The sequence below is a fragment of the Corvus hawaiiensis genome, chromosome 3 (assembly GCF_020740725.1).
Source record: "Corvus hawaiiensis isolate bCorHaw1 chromosome 3, bCorHaw1.pri.cur, whole genome shotgun sequence".
NCBI lineage: Eukaryota > Metazoa > Chordata > Aves > Passeriformes > Corvidae > Corvus > Corvus hawaiiensis.
In genome coordinates, this window is record NC_063215.1 from 56,637,924 (window position 1) to 56,660,301 (window position 22,378).

Sequence of the window (22,378 nt, forward strand, 5' to 3'; positions counted from 1 at the left end):
TGGCATCATGCAGTATTCTTGAAGACTTTTCCCAGAAGACATACAGATTTTATTTTTCATTTCCAGTTTTGTGGCTGGCTGTTAGGACAGTGCAAATAGTTCTAAAGTGCTTTTAGCTTAAATATGTGTTATCTGTGTATTAAAGAGTAGTAATGGAGACAATGTACAGTAGAAATCAGTGCCTAATGTGAGTTTCAAATGCTAGGCTTCTGAGTGCTCCTGAATTTGTTAACACATTTATTTCTATTTTCTATATTGCTTTATAATAAACCTCTTAAAAATAACAGTCTAATTGACCACATTAAAAAGAGAAACCTGCTGTACAAAAATGTTGGCAAATACACAAAGTTTAGAAAAAAATATGTGTGTCGTTTTTCTAGTTGCTCTCAGTTGTTCCTGCAACAAGTAAAACAAGGAGTAGAAAATATTTGAAAGTTTGGTTTTATTTTAATTAGCTGTGTTTAAATTCTAAACATGGATTCAAAGCTTCATCGAGGTGTTGGCCTTGCTGTGAGTTGGAAGATTCATGTGTAGGCCTGAGGATGCAGTGTAACCAGCTTCCTCTCCTGATGATGTATTTGTGACAATATGTGTGGTGGGGGGACTGAGGGAAACATGGGAGTTGTGGGATGGTGAATTTAGCCATGACCTTTCACCTATGATGAGCAATGGCATCTGTTGCTGCCATCTGTTCTGTTTCTTTGCTTATCTTCCTATGTGTGGTACCAGGCAGGGAGCCCTAAAAAGAGGACAAAGGGGTCACTTCAATGAAAGTATAATGAATGTTGCTCAGAAGTCCCCAGGCAGCAGTTGGAAGGATATGTGTGGTCTTTTGCCTGGCAGAGAGGAGGATGCAACAGGATAGTAAAAATGTGATTAATATCCTGCTAGGAAGTTTTCCTGACTGAGCTTCTATACAGAGTAAGTACTGTGTTGTCTGACAAAATACTGTAGTGAAGATAAAGTTCAGAAATTCCATCACCCTTAGAGAATATCCATTTGGTGGAGCTTCCTGATTTAAAAGAGCGTTGCAGCTCCTGTTTAAAAGTTGGTTCTTCATAAAACCCAGCAAGCAGGAATATGTAAAAGTTTTGGCAACCAAGAGTACATTTCAGTGAGAGAACAATGGGATATTTAAGGGAAAAAAACTGGTCGTTGCAATAAACATCTTCAGCTTTTCTAATAAATCTACTCTATTTGAGCAGCGGCTTTTTAGCTCTTGGCAAGTTTGTAGGATGTTCTGTAGCAAAGACAAGAATTTGGAAAACCTCAGGGGGCAAGGCTGGCTGCAGTCTGTGACAGCTGGTAATGTATGAATCTAAAAATGGTCTGAGTATTGTTTAAAAGTTTCTTACAAGCAGCATAATTTGTGGAGATCAGAATCACATTTTATAAAAACATGTATTTTTTTAATCAGATGTATTTCAGTTCTATGTGAAGTGTTTCTTTCTTTTGATAGAAGTTGTGTGACTTATGACTCATTCTGTACCTGAAATATTTTGGTTAAAGAAATCACTTTTACATGTAAAGCATTTCATTCCAACTCAGTATTGACAATAATATGAAAGAAGACTTGCTGTAAAGTTTCTTTTCAGCGTGTTTTTATTTAACCATTGTCGAAAATTCTAAATAGGGTGGAGCTAAAATTGAGCATATACTACGGGTATATCAGAACAGCAGTTTTGCTAACTATATCTGTTTGCAGAAGATGCAGTACAGATTAAAAAACTCATGATCCCTGTATGGGCATCCATACCATTCAGCAGATGGGTTTGGCTAAAGTAATAAAAATTGAAAACAAAAGTTGAAACAACCAAAATATTTTTTGAGTGTTTGGAAAGTGAAACTTTATTTTCCCCTCACAAAAGGATGTATTTAGTCAAAATTTGCTCTGTAAAGTAACTTTCTAAACTGGTAATGACACACAGAAAAAAAATGTTGTTTGACCTAGAACTAGTTTTGCTTGCTTAAGATTTTGTTAAGAAAGCTAAAAGCTATTTATATTCACATCTAAACAATTCTCCATATTGTTCCATTTTTTCAGTCACTTCTGGGGTACTGAGCCTGGGCAACTAAAAATTCAGAAGGCTGAGTTAGTGCATAGGTTGCTGGATATTGTCTAGAAATAATATTTTATTTTGGAAAGCTAGCACTGTTAGAAAAATTTTCTTCTTGCATGCTACCTTTTCTCATTTTCTATGTGGTGTTCCTCACATTTGTGTAGCTTCCAAATTATGGTAGTGTGTGTGAAGGGAGTGCTTCAGAATATCCACACAATAATCTTTTAATTCACAGGTGAAGTTCTGTCCTTGTATAAGTCAGTGCAAATTTTGCAATTCATGTCAGTAATTAGGACTTCATGCAGCCATCTTGATTTTAGTGACTTAGCCATCATACCTGACTTACTATTTTTCAGTAATGTATCAGAATTGAGATTACATTCCATAAATGTGGAATGGTAAAACACTTTGGCAATGATGTGGGAAGTCTTGGAAAGCTTAAACAATTAGAAATTCAATGAAAAGACCTACTTTTGCTCCATGCTGAGAGGACACAAGTAAATTTATGTTCTCAAAATTCAAGAGATCTCATCGCCAGTGTAGTTATTTGGTATTCATAATACTGTTTCTTGTGAGAGGAGCAACTTAATATCACAGATTCACAAATTCACAGAATATTCTAAGTTGGAAGGCACCCACAAGGATCATCGAGTCAAACCCTTAAGTAAATGGCCCATATCCTTTAATATCATTTTGTATTCCTTGCACATTTAAAACTTCCATAGAAGCCAGTCATAATTTTATATGCAGTTAAAAAAAGTAGGACCACAACTATAAATGTAGGTGATCTTTTTTTCTAGTTTAGTTTAAATAAATTACACTAAATGTAATCCCAACAGACATTTCCAGAACAAATTTTACTTGCCTTACTAATGCAAGGTTTTTGTTGAGAATTGGGCACCAATAAGAGTAGCATTTACTTTGCCATAAATCTTTGAAAAATCTTCTGATACACAGCAGGTAATTTCAGAGATAAAGAAAAGAGAAAAAGAGAGAGAAAAATTGTATCCATTTCTCTGCCTTCTATTTGGAGATAATTAAGTTCAGAAGTTCTGAAGGAACATTGACTATATTCCAGGATGGCCTCCACACCAGAAAATGAAATTAATCAGTCATTGCCATATTAAGTGAAAATGAATTAGTCGCAGACAAAACAATGTGTTTTCATTAGTCATGTCAAGATGCAAATGTGAAGATATATATCTTTGCATAAATGTTCACAGATAAACAATATAATTAAATTCACTATTGAAACAAGCTAATTAAATTTACTGCTGTTATGCAACAGATATTCTCTTAAGTATATGATATTTGGCTTACAAGAGTATGAAGTAGGGTCTTTATCTGTGTTTTGTCTATAATGATAGGAGAATTTAATTTTTGTTAATCTGGCATGCCTGGATCCAGGCAGTGACTCAGGAAGACATCTGTGTTTATTCTTAGCACAAACAGTCCATCTAAATCTCATGGCTGCAGGTTTTTCTTTTGTTTTAATAATGTTCCCCTGAGGAGTACGATATACAATCTGATCTCACAGTTTTGCAACTGTCCCTCAAGATGGTTCCAATAAGACCACTTTTGTCTAATGACTAGAACTGAAACAAAAGTTTTGCTTTACATATTTTCAAGGAATTTTACTAATTAGTGTCAAAGCAACCTTCACCGAGCATTTGCTTTAATTTCTGAAATATATCTAGTGACAGAAAACACTTAAAAATCACCCATTAACTAAAAATTATTCAGAATTCAGTTGATTTAGGGTTTTGCTATTGAATTGAGAGAATGCCAAGTAGGTAAGTGGTAGAGATGTACACAACCTGTTGTGCAGCAGTTGTGAACTCCTGCACTCCAGCTTGGAAAAGAACAATGGATCACAGCATGTCTGTCCCATAGAGATTACAGTCTAACATATACATCTTCAGATACTCTTCAGTCATAGAATCATAGAATTGTTTAGGTTGGAGAAGACCTTTAAGATCATCCAACCAACAGTCCAACTGTTAACATAAGTCTGCCAAGTCCACCAGTAAACCATGTCCTAAGTGCCACATCTTCACATCTTTTAAATACCTCCAGAGCTGGTAACTCAGCTGAGGCTACTACCCTGAGTAGTCTTGTTCCAATGTCTGACAACCCTCTTGGTGCAGAAGTTTTTCCTAATATCCAATGTAAACCTTCCCAGGTGCAACTTGAGGCCTTTTCCTCTCATTCTGCCACTAGTTACCAGGGAGGAGAGGCTGATGCCCACCATGCTACAACCTTCTTTCAGGTAGTTGTAGAGAGTGATGAGGTCACCCCTGAGCCTCCTTTTCTCCAGGCTAAAATCCTCAGCTCCCTAAACCACTCCACATAAGACTGACTTGGGCTCTTCAGGCATCCATTCATGCTGCTTGACAGCAGCTGGGAGTAGAAGGCTCTGAGAAACAGGATTTAGAGTGGCAGTAAGAGAATTTCATAAGAACTAGATTAATCCCTAGATTTTAGATTGGCTTTAAGAACAGCATTGAAGAGAGAATATTTTAAAAATAATCAAAGAAGCATCTTCACTCAATTAGGGAAGCCTTATGAGGGGTGGCTGAGGTCACTTGGTTTGTTCAGCCTGGAGAAGAGGAGACTGATGAGAGACCTCATTGTGGGCTTCAAAATCCTCATATGAGGGGAAGCAGAAGGGCAGGCACTGATCTCTTCCCTCTCAGGACCAGTGGCGGGACCCAGGGGAATGGCCTGAAGTTGTGCCAGGGGAGGTTTAGGTTGTGTATTAAGAAAAGATTCTTCACCCAGAGGATGGTTGGGTGCTGGAACAGGCTCCCCAGGGAAGTGGTCATGGCACCAAGCCTGACAGAGTTCACAAAGAGTTTGGACAATGCTCTCAGGCCCATGGTGTGACTCTTGGGGTGTCCGGTGTAGGGCCAGGAGCTGGACTCAATGATTCTTGTCAATGATTATTGGGTCTCTTCCAACTCAGGATGTGCTATGATTCTCTATTTGTAGAAGTTACTCTGCGTGTTGACACTATACGAAGCATAAGTTTCTTTTTGATTTTGTGTAGAGAAAGAGCAAAATGTTTTCTGAGCAGTTGAATATTAAATGTAATATTGAAGTGATTCCTATGAAGAGGACTGTGGCGAGGGGCCAGCTTCAGTGTTTCAGCAAGGCAGACTGTTTAGGGATAAAAGTCTTACATAATTTGTTTACACTATTAATATGTTTATTTTCTGTTTGTATAAGCAAATCAGTCCTGAATGTGTGGTATATTCAGTAATGTAGCACTTGTGTAATCATTTGATGATCATTTGATGCTTAGTCCACAAATTAAATACACAGCTGACAAGAGAGAGCTTTTGAATAAACTATTGCTGCTGCCTATATATGATAGTGATATGTTATAATAAATGTTTTCTGTGTAGATTTATATTATTCTTTTTTCTCCTCCACTGTAATTTTCTACAGGAAGGCTCTTCAAAAGTTCACGGGTGGGCTGTGAACTACCAGGAAGCATGTTTTCAAAGAGCAAAATTGAAAGACTTTATAATTAGATCCTTTCAGCAAAAGACTGGTAAATCTTTGATAGTAACTTTGCTAACACCTTCTGAGCTGATGGGCTTGTTTTTTATACACACTAACACACCTCCTTGCTATATAAAGCCGACTGTAATTTAAAGGAGGAACTACTGAATTTACACATCATTTAACATATTTTAAATCTGCTTTTTGTGTATGATTCAAGACCCCAAGCAGATTAGACTGTTGAAATAAAGAGTGAAAAATGCAAAGATTTTGTCCCAAAATAATGACAGGGTGATCCCTATAAACACATTAGGGAAGTGAACAGTATGACCTGTGTATTCTTGTTTGAAATGGATTTTCTTCTTTTTGCATCAACAAAAGCTGTTAGGCAGTAAAGTCCTATAAATCTACAGACAGCAAAGGTGGGAATTCATCAGCTAAAAGGTTGTCTGAAAGTCTAAAATCCAATTCTTTATAAAGCTGACATACGGGGAGAATAAAGCAGAAGTGAGGAAGGAACAGCTGCCTAGGGAAACAGTTATGACTTAATTACTTGGTGATTAGTAAATAGGAATTTGAAGACAGTGTTGTAGGGTCAGAGAAAAAGAGCCATGGCCCAGTTAACAGATTGAATCTGAGAAGATCTAATACTCAGATGCTTAAAGAGGAACCTTTTTGTAATTGTAGTTTCACACCCTAAGGGTAAAACTCTCAAAAACTCATAAGTAATTTGGGAACTCAATTTCCATTTTGAATGAAGAGTCACAGGTAATTTCTGAAAAAGGTTCTGAATCACTTTTCAAAATTTTGCCCTCAGCTTTTTTATGCATTAATTGTTCTGTAAGGAGGAAATGGATATTCAACTTTAAGAAGTGATTAAATTCTACCAGTGATAATCTCCTGATGTCATTTTTATAGCTATGTTCCTGAACGTGACTTTGTTGCAATATTGACTAAGAGTAGATTTTGGTATGCTGGGGTCTGGTTGTGATTTTAGAGTACGAAACATGAGTCAGTACTCTAGCTGAGAATAGCATCTCTTTCTTACCCCTTCCATGAGTTGGCACTGGATGGATGTAATGTACTTACTTTGTCCATGAAGTAAAGGTTCTTAACAACTGAGCTGTAATACAACCACATGTGCTCTCAAAAGAAAAGGATAAGAATGAAGATGTTGTGAAGAATATATGCCTATTGCAGCCTATACAAATCTAAATCTGTAAATCCTTTGTCAAAACACAAGCGGAGTTCCTGTCTGCCCTCCCTTTGCCTTGTTCTTACTGCTCCTGTTCCTTTTACAGCAACAGGTTTCTGTGATAACAGTTTCAGTGAAGTACACAAAGCTGATGTGGGGCATATGGTTAATCAGTGGTAAATCAGGGATGCAAATTGTGAACAGCACTCATTGTGAAGGAAGGGGAATGGATAAACGTATCCTGCACTGCAGAAAATCAGAACAGGATTGGATTAATCAGCACAGCATGTATTAGGAGGCCAGAGCATGCCCTATTCATTTGAATTTCAGCATGTCACAGCTCTCGAAGCCAGAGTGTCTGTAATTAAATCAAAAAATCAATGTTAATGCTCAGCTGGGACACACAGCTCAAATCAGAAGATAATCAGGAAGTGCTGGAAAATTGAAGGTTTCATACAAATATTCTGTGGGCTGTACTGCACTTCATCAGTGTCCTTCAGTACTGTTTTTTCAGAACAAGTGCTACATGGTGATGTGATGCAATTAAAGCTGTTTGACACTTACCGAGGACAGGTGTCACTGTACTTATTTATGAGTGTAACAATGGTGGAATAGAATAGAATAGAATAGAGAAGGAGTATGGTGCTGTGTAATGCATGAATTGTTGTATTATGCATGGATTGCATGTTTCAAGCTAGAAAAAATGGCACATTTTTTCAGCTCAGCTTCTGGCCAGCTCTCAGAGCTTGCAGGACTTGTGGCTTTTAGAGTGGCATGGATGTCCCAGCAGCTCTGAAAACAGTTTTTGTGACACCATGGTCCTGCTTTAGGAGTTGCATGATCTATATCATACCTCAGATGAAAAGAAAATTAAAATCTTGTAGATACTGATCCTCTGTGAGCAGTATCACATGGGGTATTTATGGCACCAGGAGATGATGATGATGTCATTGACATGTGTTAATGATTAATGACCTGTTGGAGTGAGTCCAGAGGAGGCTGCAAAGATGGTCAGAGGGTTGGAGCACCTCTCCAATGAATGCAGGCTGAGAGAAGAGAAGGCTCTGGGGAGACCTTATAGCACCTTCCAGTACCTGAACGGCGCCTACAGAAGAGCAGGAAAGGGACTTTTTATAAGGGCATGTAGTGATAGGCCAAGGGGAAATTGCTTTAAACTGAAAGGATAAGTTTAGATTAGATATAAGGAAGAAATTATTCACTTTGAGGATGGTGAGGCACTGGAACTGGTTGTTCAGAGAAGTTATAGATTCACCATCCCTGGAAGTGTTCAAGGCCAAGTTGGATGGGGCTTTAAGCACCCTGATCTACTGGAAAGTCTCCCTAAACACAGCAAGGGGGTTGGAACTAGAAGATCTTTAAGGTCCCTTCAACCCAAAATGTTCTGTGAATCTTTGGTGATAACAAAAATACTCTTTACTCATATTTCTATAATGATTTCAATGTAAGTGAAAATATTCTATCAAGAAAGTTTCTTCATGCAAGGGAATCTTCTTTGGGAAGACCTAAGAGCTGGAGAAGCAGTGATTTCTTCCAAGCTGGTTTAGGGATCGGTCTCACTAGTGCCAGAGCAAGCTGACACATCTGGGTTTGTCTTCTAAGGTCCTGGCTCCATATAATTTGCCCACACAAACTTCCTGCAATATGGGTACATTTTTTTGCTGCTCAGATGGGGATTTTTCAGGCTAGATTTCTTGATCTACATGTTGATTATGAACTGAAAAGTTAGGAAGAGTGCACCGCAGCTGGGTTTGTGTTTGGAGATTTAATTCAGCTTAAATAAAGCAGTTCCTAGTATCGTCTCCCTTCTTTCAGCATGTCTGGCAGGGATGAGCTGTATATTATGCTCCTGTTATGGCAGAGGCATGGATTCCCATTGCATGGGAAGCCATCAAGGTCAATATTGTCACTGGCTGTTCCTAGGATGAGGAATGCTCCTTCTGTCTGAGTGGCACAAGGCTGCTAAATGTCAGTAAGCATGTAATAGAGGTCTACTATACAAGCATCTTTCCATAGCTTGGAAAATGTGACTTGGAACTGTATGGAGATGGACTGTCCACATGAAAAATCTAGACACAGCTTTTAGTCAATCTGAAGTGCTGGGGGTGTTCATGATTGCAATTTGCAGCAGGATCCTTGAAAGATCCTGAATAAAACATTGCAACAGATAGACATTTGCCAATATTAATAACAACAACAAAAATACCAAATGATCTGTGCTGTTTTCTGACAGTACAGAAATTATATTTCAAATTATGTGGTTGGCATCTTCTGAATTTAGCTTTCAGTGGCTACAGCAGAGATGTTGTGAGTGCCCTCTGTTGTGACCCATTCTTTCACCCACTCATCAACTCAGCTGTGAAAAATTGCCAAAGGCTTGTGTTGAACCTTTCTCAAATTCACAGTTGTTTGACAGGCAGAAGCATCAGAGTTGGCAGGAATCCGGAATGCTCTCAATTGGGATGTGCCTCTCTGAGAACCACACCCTGGGATGTCGAGGCAGCCTGAGAAGCCGCATGCATGTGTTTCAGGGCAGTGCAGGCACTGGTGCCTGGTGGTGTGTCTGAGGCTGGGGGCTTATGATCCACTGTCTGATGGTGGCTGTGCTAGCTGGCTGTACTGAATGAGCATAGAGCAATCCATGACTTCAGAGAGGACTGCAGCAAGCCTTCTTGCTCCTTGCTGGTGTCTTAGTGATGCCCTAGGATAAAGAAAACTAAACAGTAAATTAGAAGCCTAAATGAGAAGTCCAAATGAAGCACCTGTGAAGTGATTATTTTGGCCTCTGGGCAGGTGATGGTTGATGCTTTCTATAGAGGAAGAACAGTGATGTGATGTGAAAGGAAAAGGAGAATCTTGTTCTGTAAAATCTTGTCCTCCAGCTGAACCTGGAGGATGTGATCAGCTGCCAAATCTGCCAGAAGCTGCAAGTGTATCTGACTAGTTAACTCCCACAGACCTTACATATTTCCTACAAATCAAACAGTTCTCATAACCAGATGCTTTTTTTACTTTTCCTTTTGATTTTATTATCATCTGTCATGTTTTTTCATTGCTTGCATAGGTATCTTTGTTGGTTTGATTTTTCCTTGCTTCCTAGTATGTTTGCATTTGTTATCTTAATTTTTTGGTGTTTGCCTTGGTTTAATTACATTCTATCTATCTCTGACGTTCCAGGCTGTTCGCGCATAGTTGCATGATCTGGTTCATCTTTCTGCATGCTTCTCTACCTCTTTATTCACTTTGTGTGGTCCTCAATGTTTGCAGCTCTATCAGCCACTATTTCAAATGTCAGGCTCAGTTCATGAGCTCAGTTGTACAGAACTTTTTCCTTTTGATATTTGCTCTGCTAATTCTTGGGCACAGTTTCAGAAAAAAATAACAGCTGTGCTTTTACTTTATCAGGTGTCTGGCTTATTGAAGCCTTACTGCACTTTCATTGCCGTGAACAAGTAGTAATTACTTGATTCACATTTTAGTCACATAATGAACTCTTATATAAACATATACATATACACACTAATCCAGCTGTCTAACCCATTTACTTTACCCATGGTTTTCTGGGAAGCATCTTTTCTGCAGAATCAAAGCCCTTGAGGCTTTCATAAGGAAGTGAAATAGATTAGTCCCTGTCTTCAGAATCAGCACGTTATGACAGTATCTCACAAAGCTGGACACTGGTTACACTTCAGGCATGCTCTGGCTGGACTAATGCGGACAGTCCCAACTGTTCCATAATGTCTGTTGTATTTTAATGCTGCCTCTTACTCCATACTTACATTAGCATTGCTGTCGTATTTCCTCTAGGAAGAGCATGCACTGAGTTGTGACCTTTGAACACAACTGTGAGAAAAGAGGAGTCATAAATAAAGACTTTTTTTAAAGTGCTCTGTATATTTTCTGTGAATTTTAGTGAATGCCTTCAAATATGCACAGATAATTTTAGTGTTGTTTTTACTTGTTGCTTTAACTGTCTAAATGAATCCATTTGAAGTAATTTGCCACACGTTGCTAGCCTTCTACAGAAAAAGTAATTAACTGGTAACATTGTATTTCACTCTTCCTCCTACACTCTGAACTGAAAACTTTATGGTGAACTGCTGACAGCTTCCTGTAACTACACTTTCAGCTTAATCTCCCTCTCCCAATTTCTTCATCCTGCTTTTCTTGCACAGAGCTGGTAGTTTTGCAGTAGTTTCTTAAAAGAAAAAAGAGTAACCCATACTGTATCCGTTGTCATTCAGTGCTCTGCTGAGTTTACTGACCCTTACTGTATTTTCTCCTCAGCAATGCATTCAGAAATTTGGCTAAATGTTTAGACATACCAGACTGACTGATAGCTACAAATGCTCTGTGATTATCTGAGAAGATTCTAAAGCCAGAAATGTAAATTTTACACTAACTGGAAAAACTTGACTATATTTTCTGTCTTCTGGACTTCTAACTTCTTGTTGGAATCATCTCTTAGTTGTTTATGCTGTCTATATTTGTATCACAGATCAACAGTTTTTAACAAGGTGCCTCAAATAATTGTGGTTATGCATTCATGTTAGTTTAAATGTGCCTAACTTGTAAGTGCTTGATTCTGAACATTATGCTGGCTTTGTGTAAGTCAGGAGAATATTCATTAAAGTAAACTGATATTTATCTCTTTAATTAACAATGACTATATCCCGGCTAAATCAAAGTAAGTAAAATATTAATGGCATGAGGGGACATAGCAATAATGTAAATGAGGACCTTGAAGAGCGAAAAAATTACTGCAAGCCTTTGTGAAGAAATTGCAACTTACAATACATGCTAATAATAGTTTGCATTTTCTCCTAAATTAAGCTGTTACTTAGTATCACTCAGTGTTGACATCTGTCATGATCGCAGGAGCGAACTGAGATCATGTTTTAAATTGCATGGGCAATTACAGGGTAGGTCAAATGTGTTAAAACATGGATATATAGACTTCACAAATGGAGGGCACTGCAAATGCACAGCACACCAGATAAGCCAGCATGCTATCAGCAATGCATCTATTAACAGGTCTTTAACTAGGACACCACGCTTTAGCTAGCAGTACTATATGCTAGAAATATTCTAATTTTCCTGAGGCCTGGCAGCCTGCTGTTCCACAAGCTCTGTGTTAGGAACTCAATCTAACTGGAACAACTGGAGGGAGATGGTTTTCTGCAAAATAGCAGAATGGGCATATACTGATTCCTAGATGTAAAATGAAGTGAGAGCAACTCTGCCATATTTCAGAGGACTCGGTCCTGTAGACAAACTGTATATTTGAAATGTAGGGCAGCAGTATGGAATGTAGCTGTCTGAGGTGAGGGAGGCAGACCTTTTAAGGATCACAAGTTGCTGGATGTGAAGTCCCCTGTGTGAGCAACACCTGGACATTCTGGAAGCAAGTAGAAGCAAGGAGGTAGCAGTTATTCTGCTCAGTTTAGCTGGCCTTTCTTCATGTACTACCAAGGAATTGTTTGACTTTAACCCCCAATAATGTTCACAGATTGTTGATGGTAAAAGAAAAAAGGGATTTACCGTGCGAGTCATGTATCTTGTATAAGTGAATTCTGCTACCAAAGCTTAAGATGCAGTTCCATAAATTTGGCCCACAGTATTTCAGCATGTCTTTCTCTTTGTGTCTCACTACTCATAGGTTACTTTGCTCCCAGTGGGTTCCTCCTGTTCATAGAACCCTTAGTTTAGGGTACTACAAAGAGATTGGTTATTGTAATGCAAGTGATAATGGAGCTGATTACAAGTACAGAAGAAATTGTTTGTGATGGATAATCTGCATAACAGAAATGCCTTCATATTGACGTTTCTGGTTTTTTACACGTGTAAAATACTAATCTACGTCTTGAAACTTTCTGCTCTTATGTGTACTTTGTAACTTGTATTTACCCATCAACAGGCTGAGTATCAGTGTGGATGCTTACAGGTTCTACTGATGCCCCCATGTGGATGTCTGGCAGGATCATTCTAGTCTGCAGTTGAAGACATAATTGAGGTTTACTGTTAATTTAATAATAATTTATTCCTCTGTCATCCATAAATAGGCAAAAATGTTTGACTGTGTGGGATACTAGAAGTATTTTTGAAGTATGCTTACCATTCTCTATGAAATAGTGCTTGACTATCCCTTTTCTGCATCTAGCATTTGAAACTATTGTTGACATACTGGAAATAGCATCATACTAACCAGTTTGCTTATTTTTGTGGGATTCTTGAGACCCAAGAAAATTTTCATTCCATTATTAATGTCCTAATAATAGCTGTGATATAGTGATTGCCTAATTGGTGTGCTAGCATAGAATAACCTAAACCTCATACACTGATTTTTCTGCCCCTGTGAACGAATATAATGGTGCTGTAACTAGGAGTCCACCTGTACCTCTGAATCACCAAAAATTAGTGTTAAGGTGCTGGAACTGTCTTTAAATGTGACAGCTCAGGTACTGTGACCTTGCTAGCTATAATAACAATAACCTTTGGAGGGGCTGATTTGTGTTGCCACTTGGCAGAGCAGATTAACTTGCATGAAGGCTCAGTGTAAAAGACATCCTAACGCTGACCTGTGTTTTCAGAAGAGATTTCAGAAGGAAATGACAGACAAGGTAAGTGTAATGATAGCTTAGGGCCACAGTTGTGCCATGGCAAATGCTCCTCTTGGCCATATAAACACTCACACCTTGTGGCTGGGGTGCTCAGGGAGCCCAAATTTCAGTTCTTCTTCTAAAGACCCCCTTGCATGGACTTTACTAATGACATGGAAGATAGTCTCCTGCTGGTGGAGGGGCCTGGCACTAGGGACACCTCAATTCCCAAACAAGTATCTTGGCCACTAATTTAAAATTACATTGCCAGGCTTAATGGACAAGTAGCAGTGCTACGTCTGTGGCTTTCATAGTTACTTTTTGGTCTTAAGTCCTTGGTCCTTAAGTTCTGTTAAGTTGGGCACTTAACATGACTTCTGTACCTCTATCACGCACTGAGATCTTCTGATAAAACTACACGGTGTAGATACCTAAGTACTCTTCAGAGTTAGACTCTTTTATGTTTAAAAAATTGGTCCTAGGTGTCTTTTGACAATAAACACAGCATGCTAACTCCTGCTCCTTTGAGTTTGCATGTTTTATAGAGCAGGAGTATTTTCTAGGTCAGGGGGAAAGTGTTGCTCACACATCTTAGCTGTGGAACAAATAGATTTTATTTCATATCTAATATGGGTATTACTTAAGCCTTCTGTGAAATACCTACTTGATTTTGTACCTGGTACTATTTGATCTTATAGTCACTGAACTTGTATGCAGTGGGAAATTACAGTTGTTAGAACCTGCAAATTAACTTGATTAACTGAGCATGTAGTGCAGATAAGGACATTTGTTTGGTCTTTGGTCTTGAGAGCTGCTTGCATCCTACATTAGGTGTGTGTCCAGGCTGGAGATTTTGCCTCTGATGAAATCAGAGTAACATATTGCTACTTAAGCTGGATGATATGTGAGTATAAGTGGTAGCCAGGGCACCCCAGCATTGCTGTGCTTTTACCTCCACACCAAGTGTCTGTCACTGTCTTATTCAAAGTTTTGTGTGTAAGAATTGAAGAACCAACAATCCTAGTGCTTGAAAATGAAGGTATTTCCTAACATTTCCAATCTTGTTTCATGTTTTTTTTTTATTAGGAAACTGAGTTTATCTGGCATGTTGAGCCCTGGAGTGTTTAGTCATGCCTTTCCTTTGCAGTAGATGACAGAGAACATATATTTTACTCTGGTTGTACAAATTCAGTCTTTCAGAAACAATAGAGATCTTTATAACATTTATTTCATGACTTGTGGTTGATAACTGGTCTATACTCTGATTTGCATTGTGTGAGCTTGCTTCAGAATTTAGATTACTTCTGTGCATTTTGGATTTCAGTTGTAGGGTTGAAAGTCTATAGTATTATCTCAAAATTTTCACTTTCTTCTAAAAGAAGCTCCTTTTTATAATTGGTAATGTCTAAAAAATAAAAACTAAAAAACCACCCCAAACTAAAATAAATGCATAAATATCCACATGCTTCTTTTACACGTTTTAAATTATATTGTGCTTATAAAGTGATTATTTTCAATAAAATTATTTACTTTCAGTTGATACTCAAAGTGACAGATTGCATGGCATAAAAGGTTTAAAATAGTCTACTTCTCTCACCTGTAGACATATATAAAGCAGCATGTTTTCTGTTTACTGAACATGAACACTAATAACCTGAATGGACAAAAGCATCTAAAATGATTATAAGTATTTGGCTAAATAGCCAATATCTGCTTCCATTTGTAGTACCTATTTTTGCTAGAAAATGGGTTTACACAAACTAAAGTGCTAAAATAGCTTGGGAACAGATTTTGTCACTTCAGTCATTAAGGGCAGTTATCACCTTGCTCAGTTTAGGCTAAAAAAACCCTAGTTGTTTATCAGTAGAAAAACTGACAAACTGGATAATGAAAGCAAATAAAAGCAACAGTAAAGCCTCATTATCCAGCTTTTATTTTCCTGTGTGCGTATTCTGTAGATATTTTTTCTTCTAGGAAGAAAATTCAAAAACTCTATTAATCAATTGCATTTTGAACAACTTTTCTTTAAATCTTGTAAAGCTACTTGCCATTTTTGTTTCCCTCTCTTTTTTTAGCTCCTTGTTGCTTTTTGCTGTAGTTCTGTAATAGATTTTAGAACAAGATGTGATGTATCTGTGCATAGGAAGTGGAAATTTTTGTGCATAAGTAAAGAATTTATAGGTTCACACTTCCAAAAACAAGTTACAGCTCTAAATTTGCTGATAATTTAATACAGTGGATACAGAGGTTATGTAAGCATTCCACAAATAAGTACATCCAGTGCCTGAGATCTGGGGTTTCTTTAGCCCATCATCTAGGACTTTAATTAAGATAGTACAGCTAGAGGGAGATGGACAGCTGGGAATTCAGGACATCAGACATGGCAGTGGTGGGGCAGGTGGGTTTACACTGTGTGAGACAGGTGTTTTGTGACCTGAGAATTGTTTGGTTCACTGTATAATGACTGGAAAGCTGTTCTAGACATAGGATACCTGGCAGCAACCTTATGTTTTGTGAGTTTTACATAGGTAAAATCCACAAATTTCTCTATACTCACACCTGATCTACTGCAGTGTGCCAGCAGACATAGTTGAGGATGGAACAAATTTAAAAGTGAGTTCAACTGGGCCAGGCAAAAGCTGGCCGACCAAATCTAGGCCAAGTCATACAGCAACATCTTGAAAACAAAATACAGAAACTCAGGTTCCTTCTTTCCCTCTTTGATGTGTGTTCTGTGCCTTTGTGAGTAGCTAACGAGCTCTGTGTAATTCTGCCAATATTGAATGTTGCTGATTTTGCACAGAATTACTGTATATGAAAGGATCAGGCTGGAGGAGAAATAATAGCAAAGAGGATAAGCAGCTCAGGCATTCTTCTTTCTGCAGTATTGCTGGGTGTTCACCTTACATTTGACCTTGGCATAATAGTTGGAATGATTAATGTACGTGGCAGATATGGTAAGTGATGAAGTAATTCAAAAGGGATTTTTTTCACTGTGATTTAAAGTATGGAGTCACAGCACTCCCCAAATCTGTGTAACAGGCATCCTCACTTACCCTACAATTATATTTATCAGTATTTCGAAGTTTGCAATTTTTGAAGTTCAAATTCCCTAGTTATTGGTTTATTATTTCAAGTTAGTTTAGAGCCAAATAAAAGCCCAGGTGGTTTAAAAAAAAAGGAGTTTCACATTAATAAAGTGTGAAGAAAGATGTTTGCAGACTGGAGCAAGTTCAGCATGGGGCCCCAGGGAGGCCAGGACCTGAAACTTTCTCCTGAGAACAGGCTGAGCTGAGAGGGGGCGGATTCGGCCCTGGAGAAGAGGCGGCTCTGGGAGGACCAAGCAACAACCCCCAGTACCCTACAGAGGGGTGATCAAGAAGCCAGAGCCAAGCAGATGGTGTTAGGACATGGGACAATGAAACACACAAGAGGTGCAAACTGGATAAAGGAAGGAACCTTCTCCCCCTGAGGCAGAGAAAAAGAGTTCCAAAGGAAAGAGAGGGTTGTATTAATACCAACACAAACTGAATCGCTGTAAAGGTTTGGGTATTGATCAGTTGTATCTTTGTAAGTAACTTCTGGTCCTTGTACAGTTGAGAAAATTACTTAATAGTAGTTAAGTATAACTTTATTAGACTAGTTTGGTGGTTTGGTATGGGATTTTTTTCTTTTGATTGGCATTTTATTTCTTTCCCTCCAAATAATAGTGGAGGGTCAAGTCTTTCTTTTTGTAATTGCTGTGATTTGGTGTAATTTTATAACCTTTCCACTGAGTCGTTATGCAGACACTTAGTCTGCATACATAACAGCTTGAGGAAAGCTAGGTTAGGAAGTTAGGTTACTCACAGGCATACTTACACTTTCCTTGCTGTGCTTTAGTACAAGGCAGTGGACTGTCATAATGATCATGATTGGGAGTGCCATGGTCCAGATTTACTAATGAAACAGAATGAATTTGAGTCCAAATAGAGGTTTGATATATCCACTGTGGATTCAACGTCTCTCCTTCAAATACCTGCCACAACTGAAATTTGCATCAAAGTCACTTTGATAGAGAGGTACATCTTTTCATGTGTTTCAAAATGGCACAGTATAGTTATAGAAATATGTATAAAAATGAGATCTCATAACTCTCATTAAAGCCTGGACTTGTTTTTTAAAAATTCATTTTCCTTTCTTAGTTTGTTTGAGTTCCCAAATTTGTAGAGTAGAACAATGAGAAGGTTCTGATGTGCCATGCCTAGTTGTCTTTCACAGATTCTGCAGAGGTAACTGCTGGGCCCCCGCGGTCTTGCTTCAACCAGTGCAGTGCAGATTTGAAAACCACTGCCAGATCTAGATTTTTAAAATAACTGGATGTACTAGTCTGAAAACAAACCAGTGGGAGGCACCAAGTCAGAATAACAATTTAATGGAAATTAAAGAAAAGGGGAAAAAAAGAGGTAAAAGAAAACACTGTCAAACTGACAGAGTCAAGGTACAACCTGACACCCTGTTAGGCAGGGTGGTGGTAGCAGTCTGGTAGAATGGTGGCTGCAGTCCTCTGAAGCAGTGATCCAGTCCTCTGTAGCAGTGATCCTGTAGGCTGCAGTCCTCTGAAGCAGTGATCCTGCTCTTCCTCCGGAAGTCCAGTGGTGGCTGTGTAGCTCCTGTCCTCTGGAAATCCAGTGGGAAGCCGGTGTCTCTGGTGTTCAGCCTCAGATTATATCCACGATGGGATGCTTGGTTCCTCCCTCTGGGTGGAGCATCTCACAATGGGGTAATGAGTCATGAGGCAAAGTGTTGATTAGGCTCATTAACAGAGGATAGTCCGGAGGGAGTTATCTCTGAGTCAGGCGGCAGGACAATGATGGGCAATTAACAGAAAGATAGTCTGGGGGGAGGAGGCAAGGAAACACTGCCCCACCTGATTTCAACAGCTGATGGGGATGGTAATAGAATACACTGCAACCCAGGACACTGGATCACTGTCAGACTTCAGATTTCCTGTCAGATGTGTCCTTAATAGCAAGCTTTTATTTTTCAGTTATGATTGCAAAGATTTTAGTTTAATATGGTACTATTGTAAAGCCAATACAGTCTGTTTGATACAGCTGCATGGTCTACCAACATCTAGGGAACTTCATCTTTTAATGTCTGCAGTGGACTTTCTGCCTACTGCTGCCCCTTGGACACCCTGGTGCTCTTGCCTTGCCTGACCTGTGGGCAGCTTGCCGTTGTTTTTTTGTGCTGTGGAACTGCTTGCATGATTTGGCCTGCCTACCACAAGCTGATGGGCAACCAGAAGTTAAAAGGGCGTGATTAGTCCCTAAGTTTATCCCTTCACAGCCTAGAAGAGACACCATTAAAGGGAATTTGAACCCAAAGGGGTTGAATTCAGCTGGAAATTTCAAAGCTTTAATGTTTTAAATGTCACATCCTTGTCTTTTGCTGGCATGACTTTGAAATATCAGCTGAAGTCACGGAGATTTTTTTTGACATGATTTCTTCTCACCTATTGTCAGTTAGTGTGCACTTAAAATACCCCATAAACATGAATGCAAAAGATGACTTTTGCTTGCTTGCTTTGTTTTTTAATCTGTTCAGCCAGGTCATGTTTTGATGAATGGGTAAGAGGAGGGAAATGCATCATAAGATGGTCCCGCTTGTGTGCTGGGCAGTTGGAGGGGGCTGTTTGTTAAACTCTGCTAAATAAAAAACTACTGCTAAATAAAAATGTAATTTGAGATGGTTTTCTTTGCTTCTTGTGGGACTACTGTCTGTTTGGCTATTGCTGTACTATCTCTACCAGAATGATTAATCCCTCTGGGCCTATAAAGTTGGATATTTTTACCCTTGGAATAGAATAGATTGTACCGGATGACAACCTTTATGCACAGATAGCATATTGACATGTATACGTTGTTCATCAAGAGAAAGTATAGATGTGTTAAATACAGCTGAATATTGATTTGTTTACTCAGTTATGTCATAATTTCTCTTATGATTTTGTCATTTGCATTCTTGATTATGAGAAATATTTTATGAGTAAACAGTCTGTCACCTCCTTCATTTCTGGGACTTTAGGTTTATCAAAGGTGAAAGAAACTTTCCATGATATTAAAATTCGTGTTCTTGTTAAAATTTGAAATTTAGTCCCTTAAATGATAACAAATCATTTATTTATCATTAGTTGGGAAATAAATTTCCTAATAAGCTGAAATAGTCGGATAGGAAATGCTACAGTAATAGAAATCAGATTCTGTCACACACTACTTCTTATTGCAGTAACGTTTAATTTTTTGCTGATACACAAGAACTGAACTTTTCAGAAAACTTTACATAAACTACAGGGAAATAGCATGTACAGTTCTGATAATTTCACATAATTTTCAGTCATTTTTCAAAGAATAAATGAGAAAAAAAGAAATATTTATGCAAGTGAGGTTGTCATGCAAAGATTTTAAGTAGTAAGAGACATTGAAATGTATCTGGAATAAAACATTAGGAAAAAAGATAGTGGTAATCTTTAGTTTGCTTCCCATCTTTGCTGGGAAGAATTTAAAATTAAGTGTAAGATCTCTGTATAATTCAAATTATTATGCATGTATTCAAAAGAATAATTTGTAGGTAGAAGTAATAACTTACATAGTACCAAAATAGTTGAACAAATTAGATAAGGCATTAGATTTCAGGCATTTAAAGTAGAAGCCTCAAGCTTTAAAGCTTACTGCAAGTTGAGTTGATAATAGTTGCTGAGAGATTAATTAGATTTTTAATAGTTAGACAATCTCTGAAAAAAAAGTTACTTGGCAGCAGTACAGTTGTGGTGAAGCTAGTCATTAGGCAGGAAAGATGGGTATTAAGGTGGTGGTCTCTTAGGTCAAAGAGAGAAATAAATAGTAGGGGAGTGAGGAGAAGTTAGTTGGAGCTGCTAGAACATGCCATGAAATCCATTGCAGCCAGTTGCTCTGTGCTCTGCAGCTACTCTAGCAAGTCCCCAGGTCAGCTGCCTCCTGCCTCTCTCTTCCTTTGTCTAGGCTGGCAGGAATGTCTGTATGTCAGTCATATGTCTGTCAAGTCAAGTGATAGATGAGTAATGGTAATGGCATAAATACACCCTATTGGTGTCCCATCATCAGTGATAGCCTGATGTCCTGGCAGAAGAGAAGGATTCTCATCCACCTGTGCTAAACTACAGTTTGTCTATGATAATTTACCTAGGCCTTACCTCTGTGTCAGAGGGTGAATTTACCTTTTCTTTGCTGATTGAATTGTTTGACTTTCTGACTTTTTTAGGAAAATATCTCATATTTTGCTTGGCAAATGCAAGTCTCATGGTTACTCACAGCATACTGTTTTGTGAAAGCTGTTTTTACCCTCGTTTCCAAGTTTCCTTTGTGATGGCTTTTCCTTGAGCATCTGAACAACCTTTTCCCATATGGAGAGGTGATAAAGGAGAATCCATTCCAGCCTCTCTGGCATCCTTGGCCTGTGTAGCCAGTGTAATATAAGGAAAAAGCCAATGTGACTCCACATCCCAGCATGACACTTGTTATATCATTACCCATTTTGTGTCATGTCTGCAAACTTCTTGCTTTAATTTATTTCTGTGGCCCTGCTGTTCTCTGCTTAGATGGGCAGCAGCCCCTCTCATGGCTCCTTACCTACACATACTTTTGGAGATGTTACTGTTTTGGGTTTGTGTGGCAAATTTTGGTAGTGGGGGGCTACAGGGGTGGTTTCTGCGGGAAGCCTCTGGAAACTTCCCCTTTGTCCAATAGACATGCCAGTTGGCTCCAAGATGGACACGCCACTGGCCAATGCTGAGCCCATGAGCAGTGGTGGTAGCACCTCTGGGATGACAGATTTAGGAAGGGAGAAAAAAAAAGGCAACTGCAGCCAGAGGACTGAGAATATGTGAGACGAAAAGCCCTGCAGACCCAAAGATGAGTGAAGGAGGAGGGGGAGGAGGTGCTTCAGGTGCCAGAGGAGAGATTCCCCTGCATCCTGTGAAGACCACAGCGAGTCAGGATGTTCCCCTGCAGCGCATGGAGGTCCACAGGGCAGCAGAGATCCACCTGATGCAGGTGGATGCCCAAAGGAGGCTGTGACCCTGTGGGAAGTCCATGCTGGAGCAGGCTCCTGTCAGGACCTATGGTCCTTTGGAGAGAGGAGCCCATGCTGGAGTTTTGCTGACAAAGATTTGTGACCCCTTGGTGGTCCCATGGTGGAGCAGTCTGTACCTGAAGGAATGCATCCTTTGGGAAGGACCATACGGTGGAACAGAGTGAGAGTGCAAGGAGTCCTCCCCCTGAGGAGGAAGCAGCAGAGATGACACATGTTGAAGTGACTGCAACCCCGTGACTGCAACCCCCATCCCCTGTCCCCCTGCACTGCTGTGGGGAGGAGGTGGAGTATTCAGGGAGGGAAGCTGAGCCCAAGAAGGGAGAAGTGTGAGAGGGGAGGTGTTTTTAAGATTTTGTTTTATTTTTGATCATCCTGCACAGATTTGATTGGTAATAAACTAATTTTCTCAAGCTGTTTTGCCCATGATGGCCATGGGTGAGTGAACTGTCCTGATCTCATTCCACAGGCCTTTTGTTATATTTTCTCTCCCCCATCCAGTTCAGGAGGGCAGTGACAGAGCACCTCTGCAGAGGACCTGGTGTCCCCACCACATTTATGCAGCTCTTTCCCTTTGTCTCCATTTCTCTGTCCTTGCTGCATGGCTCGTTACCAGTAGTTTCTGCTTAAGGGTCCATCCTTTCTTGATACTAAAGGGGCACGTAGCTACCTCTTGCTCTGTCTGTTGCTGGATTTTTTTTTAAAGCATCTCCAGATGCAGAGGACTGTGTTTAGCCTGTGCCCTGGATGAAAGGCCAAGGTAAATCTTGCTAGTGGTCATTGAAGAGGTTACAAGTGAATTGTCAAGAGCCTGAATCATTCTCTGTGCAAATAATGCCAAGAGAGTGAGAGTGATCAGGAGCTGCTTCACAGGATCTCTGCCGAGATGG

At 39.2% G+C, this 22,378-nt stretch overlaps 1 protein-coding gene and 1 long non-coding RNA gene across 4 annotated transcripts in view; one reads left to right on the plus strand and one right to left on the minus strand.

The window, feature by feature from the left end:
- TMEM200A (transmembrane protein 200A) overlaps positions 1-22,378 on the plus strand; it is a 54,054-nt gene that overhangs the window by 24,904 nt on the left and 6,772 nt on the right. The gene's annotated exons all lie outside the window — the stretch shown is intronic.
- LOC125323593 lies at positions 4,620-21,436 on the minus strand. Its single transcript, XR_007202577.1, has 3 exons — positions 21,425-21,436; positions 11,219-11,224; positions 4,620-4,707 (listed from the first exon to the last, which is right to left on the minus strand). It is a non-coding gene; the product is annotated as an uncharacterized LOC125323593 (long non-coding RNA).